Source organism: Columba livia, chromosome 1, assembly GCF_036013475.1.
Source record: "Columba livia isolate bColLiv1 breed racing homer chromosome 1, bColLiv1.pat.W.v2, whole genome shotgun sequence".
NCBI classification, from domain to species: Eukaryota; Metazoa; Chordata; class Aves; order Columbiformes; family Columbidae; genus Columba; species Columba livia.
Genome location: NC_088602.1, coordinates 191,870,438 through 191,889,419, shown reverse-complemented (window position 1 = coordinate 191,889,419; position 18,982 = coordinate 191,870,438). Strand labels below are relative to the sequence as shown.

The following is an 18,982-nucleotide window of genomic DNA, read 5'->3' as shown; positions in this document are numbered from 1 at the left end:
AACCAGGTGCAGAACTTCGCACTTGTCCTTGTTGAACCTTGTGAGGTTCACATGGGCCCACTTCTTGAGCTTGTCCAGGTCTCTCTGGATGGCATACCATCCCTCAGGTGTGTCAACTGCACCACTCAGCTTGGCATTTTCTGCAAGCTTGCTGAGGGTGCACGTGATCCCACTGTGTTGTTGATGAAGATATTTAACAGTACTGATCCCAGTAGAGACCCCTGAGGGACACCACTTGTCACCAGTGTTCATCCAGACATTGTGCCATTGACCACTACTCTCTGGATGAAACCATCCAGCCAGTTCCTCATCCACTGAACAATCCACCCATCAAATCTATACCTCTCCAATTTAGAGAGAATGTTGTGGGGGACAATGTCAAAAGCTTTGGAGAAGTCCAGATAGATGACATCTGTAGCCCTTCCTTTGTCCACTGATGTAGTTACTCCATAGTAGAAGGCCACTAAGTTGGTGAGGAAAAATGCCCATTTGGGGCCCAAAACAGATGTAAGATGTAGCTCATACAAATCCCTGTTTTAAACTTGAAGAGACCAAAGAAGTTATATTTTGTGATTGTAAGTGAAATACAGTTCTCTCACATTCTATCTTTGATCCTTAAAGTATGTGTAGCCATGGGAAGAACCTTTAGGGTATACTGTTGAAAAATGTAGAGCTGGATTACTCTCTCTCATGGAAAACTATGTTGAAGGAAAGAGTTGTGTATTCAGATAGATTCTCAATATTTTCACACAGAGTGAAGTTTCCATATTTTCATGGGAAGCGAGTTTGCACACTCCCTACCCTGGAACAAATCTTGTGATCCAACCCACACAGAGCAGGTCTCCATCTGGAGGGAGCTGAGACCTGGCATTCCTAGCTGGGCTTCTCAGCATACTGGTTTAGTTGTAATCCCATTAATAAGGACACCAGAATTAGAGAAAGAAATAGTGGGAGGTGAACTCAGTCTTCCTGTGTGAATGCTTGTTTTCTTGTTTCTGGTTTTTGACACCTACTTTGTCTTTTTTGAAGCTGTTAATTGATGATCCTTCATTTCTGACAGTTTGTTGTTTTGTCCTGTTTACTTGGATTTAATGTAATTGTCTTATTCCTTTTTTCAACTTTTGCCTGTTTAATCTTCAAATCTCCCTTCTCAGCTGCATCTTCCTTTCCACTGAGACACAGTGTAAGCCAAGTATCTTGAACTTTTAAAAGGCTCCATTGCCTAAATACTTGTTTACTTCTGAACCTTCCCTCTCCTTCCACATGTGCCATTGGTTAACATTGAGGATTGCTGACGCTAGTGCCACACTGAGTCATCCTAACAGAGGTGCTGTTCAGGTTATGTGAGGTCAGTATTGCCATTCCTGCTCTTGAAGTCCCCTGCCCATGTTGCTGCATGTTCCTATTCATTTGTGGCATTCAAAGGTTGTACCTAGCAGAGTGTAGATATTGTCCCAGGTGGGACACAGGCTTGGCTGGGTTGCTATACAGCAATTGGTGAGAAAAAAATAGAGATGGCATGGAGCCCAAGGCACCTGTACCTACAAGGCACATCCATATGGCAGCAGCTCTAGGCTCTGAACTTCTTCCATTCACTAGAGGGGAAAGTTGCATATGTTTTCCCAAGGTGACATACAGCACAGAAAGAGAATATGCTTCTGTCCTTCTTATTCTTTAAACTTCTGCATCAGTTAAGCCTTTTGAGATAAATAGTTTCGCTTTTGTCATTCTTGGATTATAACTCCTGTAGAACAAGAACTTCTCATTTTTGTGTAGGGCATATTGTGGTGGGATCCTCTATACCTGTCTGGAATACTATAGATGTTATTACAATGCTCCTTCCACTAATATCTTCAAAAAGATTTACCAGTTTTTGGGGTAGGCAGGAAGCTGCTAGAGCTTGTGCTTCAAGACATCTGGGAGATATTGATGTGGGAGAAGAAGAATGTGTATTGACTCGATAAGGTTTTCTAAGCAGGTTTTTCTGCCTCTTGATTCAGTGTCTGGAAGAATGCCCATTCCGGAAAGTAACGATAAAACTGAAGGTTTTCCAAATGTTTTTTGGTAGCTGGCACTTACTTTAGATAGAGCTTTTAACTTAATTAAATCAACCATTTAACCCTCTTCTTTAATCATGTGCTTTGGAGAATTTAGGAGAAAAATTACCCTAGGTAGAATGTTGAGATGAACATCAGAAAAATAACTCTCTAAACAGGAAATCATGTGAACGCCCTGGTGTACACCTACTCTCTCCCATTTCAGAACAACATACTGAGACTATGAACTGCCTGCCACAAAAACACCAAGGACATTTTGTTCAGCTGCCTGGGATTTGAGCACAATGGTACTTTCTGAAGTAAAAGTATTCATCTGGGACATCTTCGCACATAAGAGCAGGCATTCACTTAGGCCACTATAGTTACAGTTGCAAAACAGTTTCCACCATAATCTCCTGCTTTGTCATGCTCATAGCTTTCCAAAGCAAGAGAAATTTGGACTGATTTTTCCTATGATGATTCTTTTTTGGACCAGAGCTTTTCTTATGAAAGGCAACAAAATTAGACAACTAGGTTTTGCAAAGCCAAAAAAACCCCTCTTTTTTTTCCATGATGAAATAGTGTAAATATAGTTCTCACTGCTCTTGTCAATAAATTATGAAATCTATGCAAATAAAATTGCAGGATGTCAGAAAACAACAATTTCAATAATCACACTGAATGTGCCTTTTATTTTTTTTTTTTTTTCCTATTCTGGTTATGAGTACCATTTTGCTATTTATCTGGAGACCTTTTTCCTTTCTCTGTATGTGTCGAGATTGCTATATTTATTATAGATAAAAGTAATTACTTTATCACTAAAGACCAATCTCAGAAAAAATTATTTAAACACGTGTGTCAGTGGCTCTCTAGTTCGGATTAGGCCACTATATTTCATTGCTTAATATTCTTGTACGACATTACCATCCTCTGCGATTGCAGTGGCTTGACCTTGACTGGTGGCCAGACACCCACCCAGGCACTCTCTTAGTCCTCCCCTGCAGCAGGACAAGAAGACAAAAAAGAAAAGCTCATGGGTCAAGGTAAAAACAGGAAGATCAGTTGGCAATTGCCATCATGGGCAAAACAGACTCAGCCTGGGGAAAATGAATTTAATTTATTCACAATTAAAATTGGTTTGGATAGTCAGAAACAAGACAAATTAAAACAAAACCTTCTTCCCACCCTCCTCAGCTGCGATGCTTTGTTCTTGACTCCTCTTGGAGTCAACAAACCTCCTCTTATCTCTTCTTGTGTCTTGTCGGTTGTAGACAATCCAAGAGAGAGAAGGATCTTAATTCATTATTATGTATCTAGCATAATGCTGTCACGTCTCACTTGGATTTCCATTAGCCATGTTTACCACATCAGATATATACTTTGCATAGTCTTTTCTTTTAGCAATTCTGATACATCAAGTTTTGTTGTTTTTTTTTTCAAATTTAGAAGCTGAGGGGGATGTCAACTTTCAGCTACAGATGACAGAAAATCAGATGCTGAGTTTTAACTCAGTTTTAAGACAAGCATATTCTTGGATATGAAATCTGACTAAATACTCCATATTCTGATGTTTGAGACAGTCACTAAAAACAGTCATGCTAATATTTTCTAATTCTGAATTATTTTTTAAAAAATGCCTTTTCCATTTTCTTTTAAAATATTTCATAAAAATGTTGTATATATTTATCCTTAATTATTTTATTATTTATCTGAATTTTCTCATCCATTGACTGTTCTTAATTAGAAGGATTATTTTATTCCTTTACTAGATGTCTTGAGCTGTAAAACTGATTTCCTATTTCAGTCAAAATCTTTATTTTTAATCAAAGAATGACTTCAATTACATTGTCCTCAGCATCTGCTTTTTCTGACAGCATGCTTAAAAAGCTTTCAGGTGTACAAAAATTTTTAGAAACAAGTATAACGTTAGATGGATAAATGAAGAGAACCATGATTGAGATTTTTCTCATCTCAATTTAAATATATGGCAATAAACACAGTATTAAAAATCTAGTCACTATTCCCTTTTATAAATAGAAACACCTGTTCTCATAATCAAAGGAAATCAAGCTATTTTTAGCTGTCACATTTGTGTATTTTTACTACCAGACTGTATCAATTCCTAGAATTCGAGCCTAACAATAATTTTCTAAGCTCGTCTTTTTTTAAGGGTCTACATTCATTCATGCTCGGGACTCATATAAACTCTGTCCAGAAATGCTTTTTTGATGCTTCAGATGTTCTTTCCAAAGGCATAATAAAGCCACTGAATAGGAATAATGATAATGATGACAATGACAGAACAAAATAAAATAGACAAATAAAGAAACGAAGACACACACACACACAAAAGCAGGCAACCAAAAAAAAAACCCAAACCCCAACAGTTATTTGAGAGAATACTTATTTCTGAGTTGTGCCCACTATGAGTACCATGCCAAATTTCACCATCTTATTTATTCAAAATTAAGGTGACATCCATGAGGGAAGTGAAAGTTGTGTAGCAGATTTTGTGTGTCCTAGATCCATATATTGATAAGGAACACATTATTAAAAATTTCACTTATGAAGAGGGCTTTTTTCTCCAGGCATTTTCTGTGGCCACTAACCCAGCTGCATAATTTCTCATTTCTAGTCTAAAGGACATTTTACAATTTAAACTTTGCATTTTGTTAAAACAACCTGACAAAACAAAGCAGCAAGGAGTCCTCTATCCTATGACCAACACACCATGTTCACAGTGGATTCAAAGCTCGTCTTTGTCACTGGCACTGAAGCAGGGAGCTCTCTGGCAGCACCACCCTTGTCTGAGAGGAGAAGGGTCATAATGTGACATGCACAAGGTGGAACAACACTGTCCATGTGCCCATGAAAGTATGTCATAATCACAGAAAAATGTAAGCTGGACAGGACCTCGAGAGGTTATCTGGTCCAACCTTGAAAGAAAAGAACAGACCAGATTGCACAAGGCATTGTCCCATGAGTTCTTTCAACTTCTCCTTGTATGCCATGCTCCATCCTCACAACTGTCTTGGTAAACCTCTATTGTGCTCTTTTCAGTTCATTGACAGCTCTCTTCTACTAATAAGAAGGTATCAAGTAAAACGCCATATACAGCATATGTAATCTCCCCTATTCCAAAAACACATACATAGGTTTTTGGTTTTCGCTATTCTTCATGCATTACTCTATCAGATGCAAGAAATTCTGGTTGAAGGTAATCGTTACATAAAATTACCTTTCACATTTTATACAAGAAGTTTAAAGTGTTTATTTTGTGCCCTGAATTTTGTGCCTTTTAGGTGTCGTACAATTTGATGTCCACAGGGATACAAATCTTAGATTTTCGCAGGCATACTCTTGGTGGAAAGGTAGGTCAGGATGACAGACTATACCCCTCAATATGTGGGAAACAGCCAGTTTTAATGTGATGATGCAGCAATTGCTGCTATTCTTATACATGGATTAGTTTCCAATGTACTGGGTGGTTTTGCCTTAAAGTTTTGGTATTCCTGCTTCCATGAACCCCCAATAAATACTCTCTGCTCTTATCCTGTATAGCAAATGACTTAGTTTCTTTATCATACACAGGATAGCACCACTTCTCATCTTTCATTCCTCCAGAAGTTGAGGGAACACTCATAGAGACTGATTTAGGTTTTTGCATTGAGATGAATTCCCTTTCTGCTACACATCCCCAAATCAGCTTTTAAACAAATCTTTCTTGTACAGAAATAGATGAGAAATATCCAGTAAGACTCAGTAAAGAACCTGAAATATATTAAATTCACGTCAAACCATGGTAGTAACAATGCATTTCCAACATCTTGTATTCAGGCTCATACTTCATGAACACGCCTTGCTCGAACCTCAGCTGTTTGTCAGACAGCAGTGTTTTAATCCACCATTGTCAGAGGGTGGCAATGTAGGAACACACAATAAGCACATGGTCAATTAGTGGGAGCTTCTCCAGAGTGAGAGCAGCTGCTCTCCTGACACAGCCACAGCCTTCCCTTTGTTTACTACCCTCACAGTCAGGTTTCTGTGAACACCGTTCAAAACAACACAGGGTGGTCCTGAAGAAACACCATGCTTCATGCATGACTGTCTCGCACACAGAAAACCTTCCAGACAGAGACAAACACACTCGTCTTATTTACAGTTCACCCATGCTCATCCCAACTTGAATTTCTTCCAGATCTGCCAGAGGAAGTGAAGCAGGCAGCCTGATGTGCTGCTGGGAGTCGCTTCTCTGCCATGCCTTCTGCATCCCACAGAGCCGGCCTGGTCTGCATCGGTGATCTCCTAATGGGTCTACATAGAACTGCGGGACTTGCAAGGTAGGTGTCTGTTACAGGAAAACAAGACAGAAACTGTCTGGGATTGCTGGTGATTCCAATTGATGTCACCTTCTCTTCCTCTTAGGTATCTTGTTACTTCTTTTCAATAAAACATTGCTATCTTGAGCTGTGTGACCGCCCAGATGACAAGCACTGAAATACTTTGTTTTGTACTAATTCGGTTTGAAGGAATAAAGTACATCTAACTTTACCATTGCAAGAAGTACCTAGGAAAATAAACACTTTATGTTCTTTTGTACAGGTGTACAAGATACTAACAGTGTACAGGCAGGACAGCCAAAACCGCCATTTTTCCCAGTAAGTAATTGTTTGTTTCGCACATGGGATCATTATGACTGTTATCCTTCTTCCCCTAGGATTGGGATTAAGACTGCAGTTCAGTGCTTGTTGAGATGAGTCATTATTCATTTTAATATCTCTTTTGGTGGCTATGAATAATTTCTGTTGTCAAAGTGCTGCAGTATCTTCTTAGGAACAAGTCCGTTCTCTCTGCACTTACAGAAGAGCTGAGTTTACAAGAGGGATGGACATAGTCCCTTATCTTTTGGGTTTGAGTTGTATATCTTGGACAAACAAGATATGAACATAAAGGGAGTTTGCCATAAAATCTTTCAATAAATTAATATATTAAAATGTATTCCTTCCCCAATCATTTTACTGTCGTCATTGCTTCTGCCACATCTAATTTATAGGGTGAAACCTCTTGGAACAGTGACTCATCTTTTCCTTATAAAGCACCATCCACGCAAAACTGTATTAATAAAGGAATAATAATGGGATCTGTTTGTCTCTTAGAGACTGAGGCAGAGATAACTGACTCTGTTGCAGATGGTAGTAAGGATGTAGTATAGTTTGTGTCTATCTTAGATAAGGCTGGCCCCCGATAATGCAAGGAGTGTGAAGTACAGAGGCCCAGGAATGAAAGCTCAAAGCAATTGGATCTTAGAATAGAAATCAGGAGTCAGGATCCAAAAGAAAACACACCACCAATGCAAAACAGTTTGCATTCTCTCCAGCTGAGAATCTCAATACCACTGAAAAGCAACCATGATCCAAACCACAGTAGATCTCATGAGATAATGCAATAGTTCTGTTCCACTGGAAAAGTAGAGTACAAACATTTATTTGTCAAATAAATTAGTTTCACTTCTGAATATAGAAATACATTTATTTATTTGCTGTAGAGTGGTTATTCCACATGAATAGCTAACCCTGGATAAAATGTGGAAGTTTGCAATCCATATTTCCTGATCCTTCTGCTGATTGTCTGAAGCTGGAAGTTACATATTTCTTGATGAGGATGTGGGAAAGACACAGACTTTGCTGCTTCTCACAATAAATCAGAATTTGAATACTGAACTGCAAGCTGCTTATCCACAGTCTATGACCACTATAGCATATACTTTACTACAGTATGGCATTGGCATACTATGTCAGTACTTAATGTCTGAAACAATAAATACAGAGTGCTTTTAAATAATTGATATGAACAGATTCCAGACAAAACAGTTCACATATTTTCATTCTCAAACAACATAATCCTTAGCAGATGCCTATAATTAGGGACATAAATGTAAAAATACAGTAAAAGAATGCATGGAGTTTACTTATATCTACTCTCAGATCTACCAGGTTAATGCAATTAAATGCTTTAGTTCAGGATGAGCTTGACAAACCTCTTCATTTCTTCAGTTCATACCAGATATTTATAGCTTAAGCAAAATAGAAAATGACAGGAGAGTGGACAAGCTATTTATATGAGCTAGAGAAATAATTATCAGATTATTCATGGCACTGTAAAAAGCAGGAATGATAAACAGCCCAGCTATTGTAATGTGATTAGCTAATGTTAGTTAAGCATTGTGAAGATAGAAAGAGCTCTACAAAGGTTAAACATTATTATTATCACTGTTAATTCAGAGTGATGGAAGGCACAGTGCCTCTTACCATGTGCTGTGTAAAGCTTGCAGAAACTGAAATGTAGAACTGATTTACAGATGCGATAAAAAGCATTACCAGCCGGTGAGCTCTTTCTGCTCGTTCCTTGTTGAGGTCTGATTAGCTGGTCATTTGAAAAGATATGTCAGGGATAGCAGCAGAGATGTAGAATATATCACAGTAGGACGGACTGATGTGGGTCAAGCTCTGCACCAGTCTGCCTCTCTCCAGCTGCCCTGGGGGTCCTCTAGTCACATACAAGAAGCAACAACCCTGAGAGCTGCAGGTTGCCACTCACAGCATTCTGTGGTCCTGGAAGGCCTTCCAACATAATACATGTGGGCATAACCATCCTGGAAACATTAACATTCTTTGGCTACAGGCTTGTATTTCTGGTTGTCTAGGTATTTATGCCATGGATTGTTGCCTTAGGCAAAAGTCCTTGTATCTACTCTGTGAAACAAAACATGCTGCCCCAGGGTGGTTTGTTCCATCAATGTATTGTTACATGGAACAAGTTGAAAATAAGCATTTTTAATTTTGAAGGAAATTCTGGTGTTTTAAAAGCATCCCATTCCAGCTTGGAAACCAAATGAACCACAACTTCTTGCTATACTAAATATTAATTCTAATGAGAATTCTATTACTTGTGCTAATAATGAATCACTTCAAAATATCGATTTCTTCTTGTTCAAATTGAAAAAAATAGTGAAATCAATAAACTTATTTGAAAAACATAACTATTGGAAAATTTTTAGAAAAGTGTATTCTGTCAAGCGTTTCATTTAACTGTTCTGTGGTGTGTGTCTCTTTTATGAACAACATTGGATAAACACCCAGTCTTCCAGAACAAAAATAGTAAGAAATCAAGGCTGGTGAATGAAAATACAGTTAGGAATCAGAACTGATCTTAAAACATGGATTCAAATTCAGGTGACAATCCTGCATGACTAGGGTCTTGGTTTTGTTTCAGCAGGGAAACTTTTATATCTTAAAGTATCAGGGAAGTATTTTCAAAGAACATGAAGATACCTGCTTCAGCTGGGGTAGGATACTGTCTTCGCTTTTCAAATTTATTTCCACTATCTGGGAATCGATAGTGTTTTGCAGATTCACTAACCAGAGAAATTCCCTATCCCAAAGTCTTATGAATCTGACATAGTGAGCAGGACAAGCAAACAGGGAGGAGAAAACAAAAAGAAAAGAGGAGTGCTGGAAAGCTGATTTACCGTGTGACTTTGGAGTCCTTTCCAGCTGTTGGTGAGTCTTACCACTGACTTCAGCCCTTTCAGTTAATTGAGAGCTGACATTCAGAATAACAGTATTATAATGGCTCTTAAAAGAGCTCTGAGAGAAAATCTGAAGTGATTCACAGGATGATTCACTCATATTGATAGCAAAATATCAGCAGTAGCTAAACATGACAGATACAGTGTGTACAGAGACAGCCAAGCCAAGTCTAAATTAGAGCTTTGAGCATGCATTTGTGATTTAGTCATCTGGATAACAGACCATAGGCTGTGAGCAAGCAGTATTAACTGAAGAACATTGCATTATCTCCCCTGTGAGTATTCCCAAAGGTACAAAATGTTTGTCCCCCTAAAAGTGATTCTTGCCAGTTTTGGGGTGTGATTCAGACTTATAATTCATAATATGATCTCTGTCATTATTTTCCAGTTAATTTAATTTAACTCAAACTTCCTCTGTGTTACAGAATTTGGAACTCATACTTCTGTTGATTCATCATCTGTGATGACAAAATCAAGCTGCAAGAGCACCACAGGCCGAAGTGTTTGTAGCCACAGTGCATGTTCTCATTACTTGCTCTTCTATTGGCAAAAGACCGTGTAGGTCTTTTGGGACCTTTTTACACAATACACTGTGAGATGTGGAAGTGTCACAAGAAAAGCCATTCACACTATGGGCACAGTGGGTGGAGTTTTCACCTTGTCCAAGTAGCACAAATGAGTAATTTAGAACATAAAACAAGGGAAAAATTGTAGATAAATAGACAATCTCCTTCTCACTGTGTCACGCTGGCTATTCCTTTATCTCTGTCACACCTGAAGGTCAGAGTGCCTTCAGTGTCTGGTGGTATGTGTATCAGTGTGTATGCGACCACCTTGGATTTCAAAGGACCACCTAGTTAAACAAGATCCTTCCTTGTGGTGAACTCCACCATCAATTTTCAGTCATGGCCTGGGCTTGCAGGAATGAGAAGGTGTGATGAAAACCATGGATGAGGAATTGCCTGGCAAGGAAAGAGAAAGGGTGCTGCAGCAAAGGTCTAGGACTTGAAGGCATTTGTGAAGCTATTCATTTACCACCTGAATGTTACTAAATGATTTTGCTCATCTGAGAAAGCTTGCACGTATTTATGGGTCTAAGGAAAAAAACAGAGGTTGCAAAACTTTTGTGTATGAAAGGCAACTTTTGTAAAAAGATGAGAAAAACACTGCTAGTGAGCCACCAGGAATATTTTCCTTGCAGAGCCTGTCACTTTAGACAGTGGCTGAAATGGTGGTGGAGGGTGGGACAAAGCAGGAGACCAGCAGGTTCATAAGCTACAGTGGGACAGTGGGAGGTGGCACATATGTCCATTAGCTTTGGGAAGCTCAACACAGAACCATCAACAGAGCTTACTGTGGTTTGGAAGGTGATGGGGTGCATTCCTGTAAAGTATCAAGAACACATTATTCCTGAAGCTGGACACAGGGATCTTGGTATGTTGAGATGTCAAGGTTAAGTTACTTGCATATTTGGATGGACGCAACTCTTTTGGTAATTCTACTGGAAGCCATTTATTTCTTAATTGGAAATTACATAGAATTGTTCAAGACTACCATGAATGTTGAGAGTCTGGACAAACAAAACAGTTATGGGGAACAAAACAGCAAAATACTACCTGCAACCTATTATTAATATAGGCTGGCCACTCATTGACTGTACATTACCCTTTGTTTTCAGTAGCATACATCCATCCCAGTATGTGAATAGATCTTTGGACCATCTCTTTCACTGAAAGTTTTGCAAGGCCACCCTTACAGGGGACAAGAGACACAATCAGTGAAAATGTATCTTTCTGATTTACCTTTCTGATTTACATTTTTTCATTAAAAGTATTAAATTGCTATTGAAAATGCAACAAAGGCAAATTTGCTTATGAGAGGAACTTGCTAGTGAACATCTCCCATACCATTGCCATAGCATGTTAAACAAACATGCTTGCTTATTGCAGTATAGAAGGGAACTTGAGGAGGGACTAAGAACCCACAAAAGATATGTGGAAGAAAACACTACATGTCCACCAGTAAAGTGATAAACTCTCATATTGCTTTTAGGCTCTGTAGCCAGCATGGCTCACAACTATAACAATAAACAGAATAGGGTGGCCCCATCCAACCTGCCTGGTTGGAAAGAGCCCTCTCATGTAAGGGGAGTCTTCTGGGCAGAGGTCCCATGTCAGGGACCACACTGACAGTGTAGCAGGATGAAGAAGAGCAAGTTCCAGTCCTTCGGAATATTCTCTGACACTGTTTACTGCAGTGGAGAGATACAACTATAGAGCACAGAAACCTCTGCAGGTTGTTCCCACTGCTATTTCCTCAGGGTGGGTGCAGCAGGAGAAGTATAGCTGTGAGTCTCGGTCAAAACACTTGTTCTGCCTGTCTTTGCTGTTCTGTAAGGTTGGGCAAGTTCCTCTTCCCCCATAAAACTATTTTCCTAAATCCTCTTCTATCCTATGGTTTTTCCCTTTCTTTGTTTTACCGTACCCTCAATAAAAAGAAGCCCACTACTACAAAAGAAAGCTTCTTTGTTCTTTGGTTTGGGGATTTTCCAATTTTTTGTGTGTACTTCCCCAGAGATAAACAGGTTTTCCATTGGGTATTATCTTTAGTTCAACTGCTGTTCATCCACTTGTTAGTGATATATTGTTTGTGCTATAACTTTTTTCCAAAAGAGTGGGGTGAGGTGTTGGAAAATTTTCTGATGGCTAGCTATGCATTGAAGTTTAACAACACAGCAATTTCATAACAAGAACTAGGATTATTTAAATTACCTCATAGGCAAATTCCCCCAAAACACCAGGTTACACTCACATGGCCTAATCATGGCCTAAAGAGCCTTCATTCTCCTGTTCCCTAGGATAATCTTTCATTGTAATTTGATGGTCAACATTTTTTTATGCCTAAGGTTTTGAAATATTTTATTATTTCAGTTCTGTTGTTTTAAATAAACAGGTTCAGGTGGCATTTAATCTGGAAAATCACAGAATATGAGCATCACAGAATGGTTAGGGTTGGAAGAGACCTCTTGAGATCATCTAGTCCAACCCACTTGCTAAAACAAGTTCACCTAGAGTAGATTGTACAGGAATGTGTCCAGGCAGGTTTTGAATGTCTCCAGAGAAGGAGACTCCACAATCTCTCTGGGCAGCCTGTTCCAGTGTTCTGGCACCCTCAAAGTAAAGAAGTTTTTCCTCATAGTCAGATGGAACCTTCTATGCTTCAGTCTGTACTCATTGCCCCTCATCCTATCATTGGGTACTACTGAAAGGAGTCTGGTCTCATCATGTTGACGTTCACCCTTGGGATATATATGAGAATTTATAAGATCCCCTATCAGCCTTCTCTTCTCCAGGCTGAATAGACCCAGCTCTCTCAGTCTTTCCTCATAGGAAATATACTCTAGGCCCCTAATAATCTTTGTAGCTCTCTGCTGGACTCCATCCAGTAATTCCTTGTCCTTCTTAAACTGGGGAGACCAGAACTAGACACAGTACTTTAGATGTGGCCTCACCAGGAAAATAGCAGCTGGCAGATGTCTCAAAATCGACGGCCCTTGTTCTTGTGGGTGACTTTAACCTGCCAGATATCTGCTGGGAGCTCAATACTGCACAGAAGAGGCAGTCTAGGAAGTTCCTAGAGTGTATAGAGGACAATTTCCTTCATCAGCTGGTAAATGAGCCCACCAGGGGCAAGACCCCGCTAGACCTACTGTTTACAAACAGAGAAGGGCTGGTGGGAGATGTAGTGGTTGGAGGCCGCCTGGGGCATAGCGACCATGAAATAATAGAATTTTCAATACTCAGAGATGCAGGGAGAACCATTAACAAAACCTCTACGCTGGACTTCCGGAGGGCAGATTTTTGCCTATTCAGAAGTCTAGTTCAGAGCATACCCTGGGAAACAATGCTTAAAAACAAGGGGGCCCAGGAGGGTTGGACATGCTTCAAGCAGGTGGTTTTGAGTGCACAGGAACAGGCTATACCAGTGTGCCGAAAGGCTAGCCGGCGGGGAAGACAACCGGCTTGGCTAAACAGGGAGATTTTGAATGAAATCAGAAATAAAAAGAGACTTTACCGACTGTGGAAAAAAGGGCTGGCTACTTATGAAGAATTTATGGAAATAGCTAGATCATGCAGAAAAAAGATCAGGGAAACAAAAGTGCAATTTGAAGTTAACTTGGCCAATTCTGTCAGGGATAATAAAAAGTCCTTCTTCAAATATGTTAATAACAAAAGGAGGGGCAAGGAAAACCTCCATTCTCTGTTGGACTCTGAAGGAAATATAGTTAACAAAGATGAGGAGAAAGCTGAGGTACTTAATACCTACTTTGCCTCAGTTTTTACCAGTAATACAGGTGGCCCTCAGGACAACTCATCTCTGGAGGTGGTTGGCAGAGATAGGAAGCCAAATAGGCCCCTTGTATTCCAGGAGGACATAGTTGGTGATTTACTGAGCCATCTGGATCCTCACAAGTCTATGGGACCAGATGGGATCCATCCTAGGGTGATGAGGGAGCTAGCAGAAGAACTTGCCAAGCCGCTCTCCATCATCTTCCAACAGTCCTGGCTCACTGGGGAGGTCCCATATGATTGGAAATTGGCCAACGTTACCCCAGTCCACAAAAAGGGCTGCAGAGCTGACCCTGGCAACTACAGGCCTGTCAGCCTGACCTCGGTGCCTGGCAGGGTTATGGAGCAGATCATCCTGAATGGAATCACACAGCACCTTCAGGATGGACAAGCGATCAGACCCAGCCAGCATGGGTTTAGGAGGGGCAGGTCCTGTCTGACCAACCTGATCTCCTTTTATGATCAGGTGACTCACCTGGTGGATGAGGGGAAAGCTGTGGATGTGGTCTATCTGGACTTCAGCAAGGCCTTTGACACTGTCTCCCATAATACACTCTTGCAAAAGCTGGTAGCCCATGGCTTGGACAAGTGTACTCTACGCTGGGTTAAGAACTGGCTGGAGGGCCGGGCCCAGAGAGTGCTGGTGAATGGGGCTGCATCCAGCTGGCGGCCAGTCACTAGTTGTGTTCCCCAGGGGTCAGTGTTGGGTCCCGTCCTGTTTAACATCTTTATTGATGATTTAGATGAGGGGATTGAGACCATCATCAGCAAATTTGCTGATGACACCAAGTTGGGAGGGAGTGTCGACCTGCTGGAAGGCAGGAGGGCTCTGCAGAGGGATCTGGATAGACTGGAAAAATGGGCTGATTCCAATGGGATGAAGTTCAATAAGGCCAAATGCCGGGTGCTGCACTTTGGTCACAACAACCCCCTGCAGCGCTACAGGCTGGTCGCAGAGTGGCTGGAGAGCAGTCAGACAGAAAGGGACCTGGGGGTGCTAATTGACAGGAAGCTCAACATGAGCCAACAGTGTGCCCAGGTGGCCAAGAAGGCCAACGGTATCCTGTCCTGTATCAAAAACAGCGTGGTCAGCAGGACAAGGGAAGTGATCCTTCCCCTGTACTCTGCATTGGTGAGGCCACACCTGGAGTATTGTGTTCAGTTCTGGGCCCCTCAGTTCAGGAAAGACATTGAAGTGCTGGAGCGGGTCCAGAGAAGAGCAACACGACTGGTGAAGGGACTTGAACATAAGACCTATGAGGAGAGGCTGAGGGAGCTGGGGTTGTTTAGTCTAGAGAAGAGGAGGCTTAGAGGTGACCTCATCACTCTCTATAACTACCTGAAGGGAAGTTATAGCCAGGTGGGGATTGGTCTCTTCTCCCAGGCAGTTAGCAATAGGACAAGGGGGCATGGGCTTAAACTCTACCAGGGGAAATTTAGGCTGGATATTAGAAAGAAATTCTTTACAGAGAGAGTGATCAGGCATTGGAATGGCCTGCCCAGGGAGGTAGTGGACTCGCCGTCCCTGGACGTTTTTAAACTGAGATTGGACATGGCACTTAGTGCCATGATCTAGTAAACGGACTAGAGTTGGACCAAGGGTTGGACTCGATGATCTCTGAGGTCTCTTCCAACCCAGTCGATTCTGTGATTCTGTGATTCTGTGATATTGAGCCAGTAACATGAAAAACTCCAACAGAATTGCTTTTACCAATTAAAAAAGAGTTTCTAGGAGAGCAAAATATTTGTCTTCTATTTTACAAAACAAGAAATTTCTCGTGTAAATTGTTTTCCCAGAAATGAGGATCTTAATGGTGATAAATTAATCTGATGGGTAATCAGATAAATAAACTTTTACTTTTAGTACAAATGTGGTGCTATATCACTTGAATAATAGTCTTAATGAACAGGCATGTGCAGTTTTGCTAAAAAAAGGTGATGAAAAATTTCAAGTGTCACATTAAACTGCCATAAATATAAATTATATCACTAAATCCTGGGTCTTCAACTTCTGTGAAAAAATGAGTTGAACAAGTTATAACTGTAAGCAAAAAATACAGAATTTGGATTCTTGGATGGAATTAAAATGAAGACAGATCCCACATTCCTTTCTGTGCTACTAACATATATCACTAGTTACATGAGACATGACATCCCCTTAGAAGTCCAGTTTGTATACTTAGATTTTCTGTATGGTCTTATGACTGCAATGAACACTGAAAACATGAGAGAAGATTATTAATTTAGTTCCAGATTCAGGCAGCAACCTGAAAAAATGGGTAAAGAAATTATTATTTTTCCCAAACAATACTGAATGAATTCCACAATGCTCTTCAGCTCTCTTTGCATTTTCTTTACCTGGAGAATGTTTTTGCAGCAGGATACAACTCTGATGCTTTGTGAGGTTCTGTGAGCTGCTGTTGGGCAGCATTACAAGTTCAGTTACCAGTGTGGGGTCTTTAGTACCACCTACTAAAAACACAGGACTAGGCAATTCTAAAATGCTGAAAATCTAGCAGGCAAGGCAAAAAGCCAGCTTGGCTGAGCAGGGATCTTCTTCTTGGAATACAGAAAAAAAAAAAAAAATTACATTGTCGGTGGAAGTAAGCTCAGGCATCATGGGAGGACTACAGAGATGCTGCTCATCACTGTAGGGAGGAAATTCTTGCTGCCAAAGCTCAATGAGAATTGAAGTTGGCCAGTACTGCGAAGGACAATAAAAATATATATATTTTAAAAAATATATTAATGGTAAAAGGCAAACTAGAAACAACATTGGCCCATTACTTGAGGAGCATGGTCACCTTATTAACAGGGGCATAGACAAAGCTGAGACCTTTAATGCTTTCTTCTCCTCAGTCTTCAACACTGATGGTGGACTTGGGTGTTGGAATGATAAAGGACTCGGCATTCCGATTCAATGTGAATCACGCAAAACCATGTATTACAGAAACAAGCCTCCTTATATATGCAACTATTCTCTGATCACGCGTCCATGCTCCAAGCATGCATTCACTGATTGGATATCATCTATGTTCACGAGCTGTCCACACACTGGAGTCTCACTTATGATAGGTCCGTTGATTTATGTCATGTTGAGGCCTTGCTATTTTAGAAATGCTTCTCTCCCATAGCAGGTCCTGTTTTCAGCATTTGAGTTGGCCTTGAAATTCCTGGCTTGTTCAGTAATAAATCTCCATCTAACAGAAACCCCTCCACACTTGGGGGCCCCCATAACCCTGAGCTAGAAAACTATGGATGCAAGAACAATAAACTTCCAATAAATTCAGTACTTTTATGGGATTTTCTACGCCAGCTAGATTCCTACAAGTCGATGGAGCCTGATGGGATTCATCCAACGATGCTTAAAGAGCTGACTGATGTCATAGCAAGACCTCTCTGCACGATTTTTCAGTGTTCCTGGGAATCTGGAGAGGTCCTAGATGTCTGGAGGCTGGCAAATGTTGTCCCAATCTACAAGAAAGGCAAAAGGGATGACCTTGGCAACTACAGGCCTGCCAGCCTCACTTCTGTTCCTGGAAAAATCATGGAGAAGATTGTTCTGGGTGTTATCAAAAAACATTGGAATGACAACACAGTCATTGGTCCCAGCTAGCACGGGTTCATGAGGAGAAAGTCTTGCTTGACAAACTTAATTTTGGTCTATTACAAGGTTACCCACCTAGCTGACCAAGAGAAGCCTGTCGATGTGATTTTTTGGGGTTTCAGTAAAGCCTTTGATACTGTTTCTGACAGTATTCTCCTGGACAAGATGTTTAGCATACAGCTGGATAAACACACAATACAGTTGATGAGCAATTGGCTGATGGGCTGGGCTCAAAGGGTTCTAGTAAATGGGGCTATGTTGGGCTGGCAACCATTCACTAATGGGGTTCCATAGGGATCCATCTTAGGGCCAATGCTCTTCTGTGTCTTCATAAATGACTTAGGCACTGGACTTGAGGGATTACTTAGTAAGTTTTCTAATGACACAAAACTGGGAGGAGATGTTGGCACTCTGGAGGGCAGATAGACCCTGCAGAGGGATCTGGACAAGTTGGACAACTGGGTAATCACCAACCACATGAAGTTCAACAAGGGCAAGTTCTAGATTTTGCACCTGGGACATGACAACCCTGGCAGTACATACAGATTGGGGGATGAGATGCTGGAGAACACCTCTGCAGAGAGGGATCTGGGGTTTCTGGTCAATGGCAAGGTGAACATGAGCCAACAGCGTGTCCTGGCAGCCAAGAGGGCCAACCGTGTCCTGGGTGCATCAAGCATAGCATTGCCTGCCAGGCAAGGTAGGTGATTGTCCCACTCTGCTCTGCACTGGTGTGGCCTCACCTGGAGCACTGTGTGCAGTTCTGGGTGCCACAGTATAAAGAAGATATAAAGCTACTGGATAGTGTCAAGAGGGGCTACAAAGCTGGTGAAGGGTTTGGAGAGGAAACCATATGAGGAGCAGCTAAAGTCACTTGGTTTGTTCAGCCTGGAGAAAAAGAGACTAAGAGGAGACCTGATCACAGTCTACAGCTTCCTTATTAGGGGAGGAGAAGGGGCAGGCACTGATCTCTTCTCTTTGGTGACCAATGACAGAACCTGAGGGAATGGCAGAAAGATATGCCAGGGGAGCTTTAGGTTGGACATTAGGAAAAGGTTCTTTACCCAGAGGGTGGTGAAGCACTGCAACAGGCTCCCAGGGAGGTGTCACGGCCCCAAGCCTGACAGTGTTCAAGAAGAGACTCAACAACACCCTCAGACACATGGTGTGAACTGGGGGGTTGTCATATGCAGGGACAGGAGTTGGACTCAATGGTCCTTGTGAGTCCCTTCCAACTCAAGACGTTCTATGAGTCTGTGCTTTTACAGACTCCAAAGCAAAAAATATATATGGAACTTCTCTTATTACTTATTACTTACATACGTTATATGTTAGAATATCTCATAAAGTTAAGTTAGTTTTCTTTAAATACAGTCGTTTGTTTAAGGCCTTGTTGTTTTGT

General features: G+C 41.0%; 1 long non-coding RNA gene across 1 annotated transcript; it reads left to right on the top strand.

The window, feature by feature from the left end:
* Positions 1–6,033: 6,033 nt before the first annotated feature.
* Positions 6,034–12,143, top strand: LOC102088211 (uncharacterized). The gene is made up of 3 exons (XR_272397.3): positions 6,034–6,376; positions 6,639–6,694; positions 10,050–12,143. It is a non-coding gene; the product is annotated as an uncharacterized LOC102088211 (long non-coding RNA).
* The last annotated feature ends 6,839 nt before the right edge of the window (positions 12,144–18,982 follow it).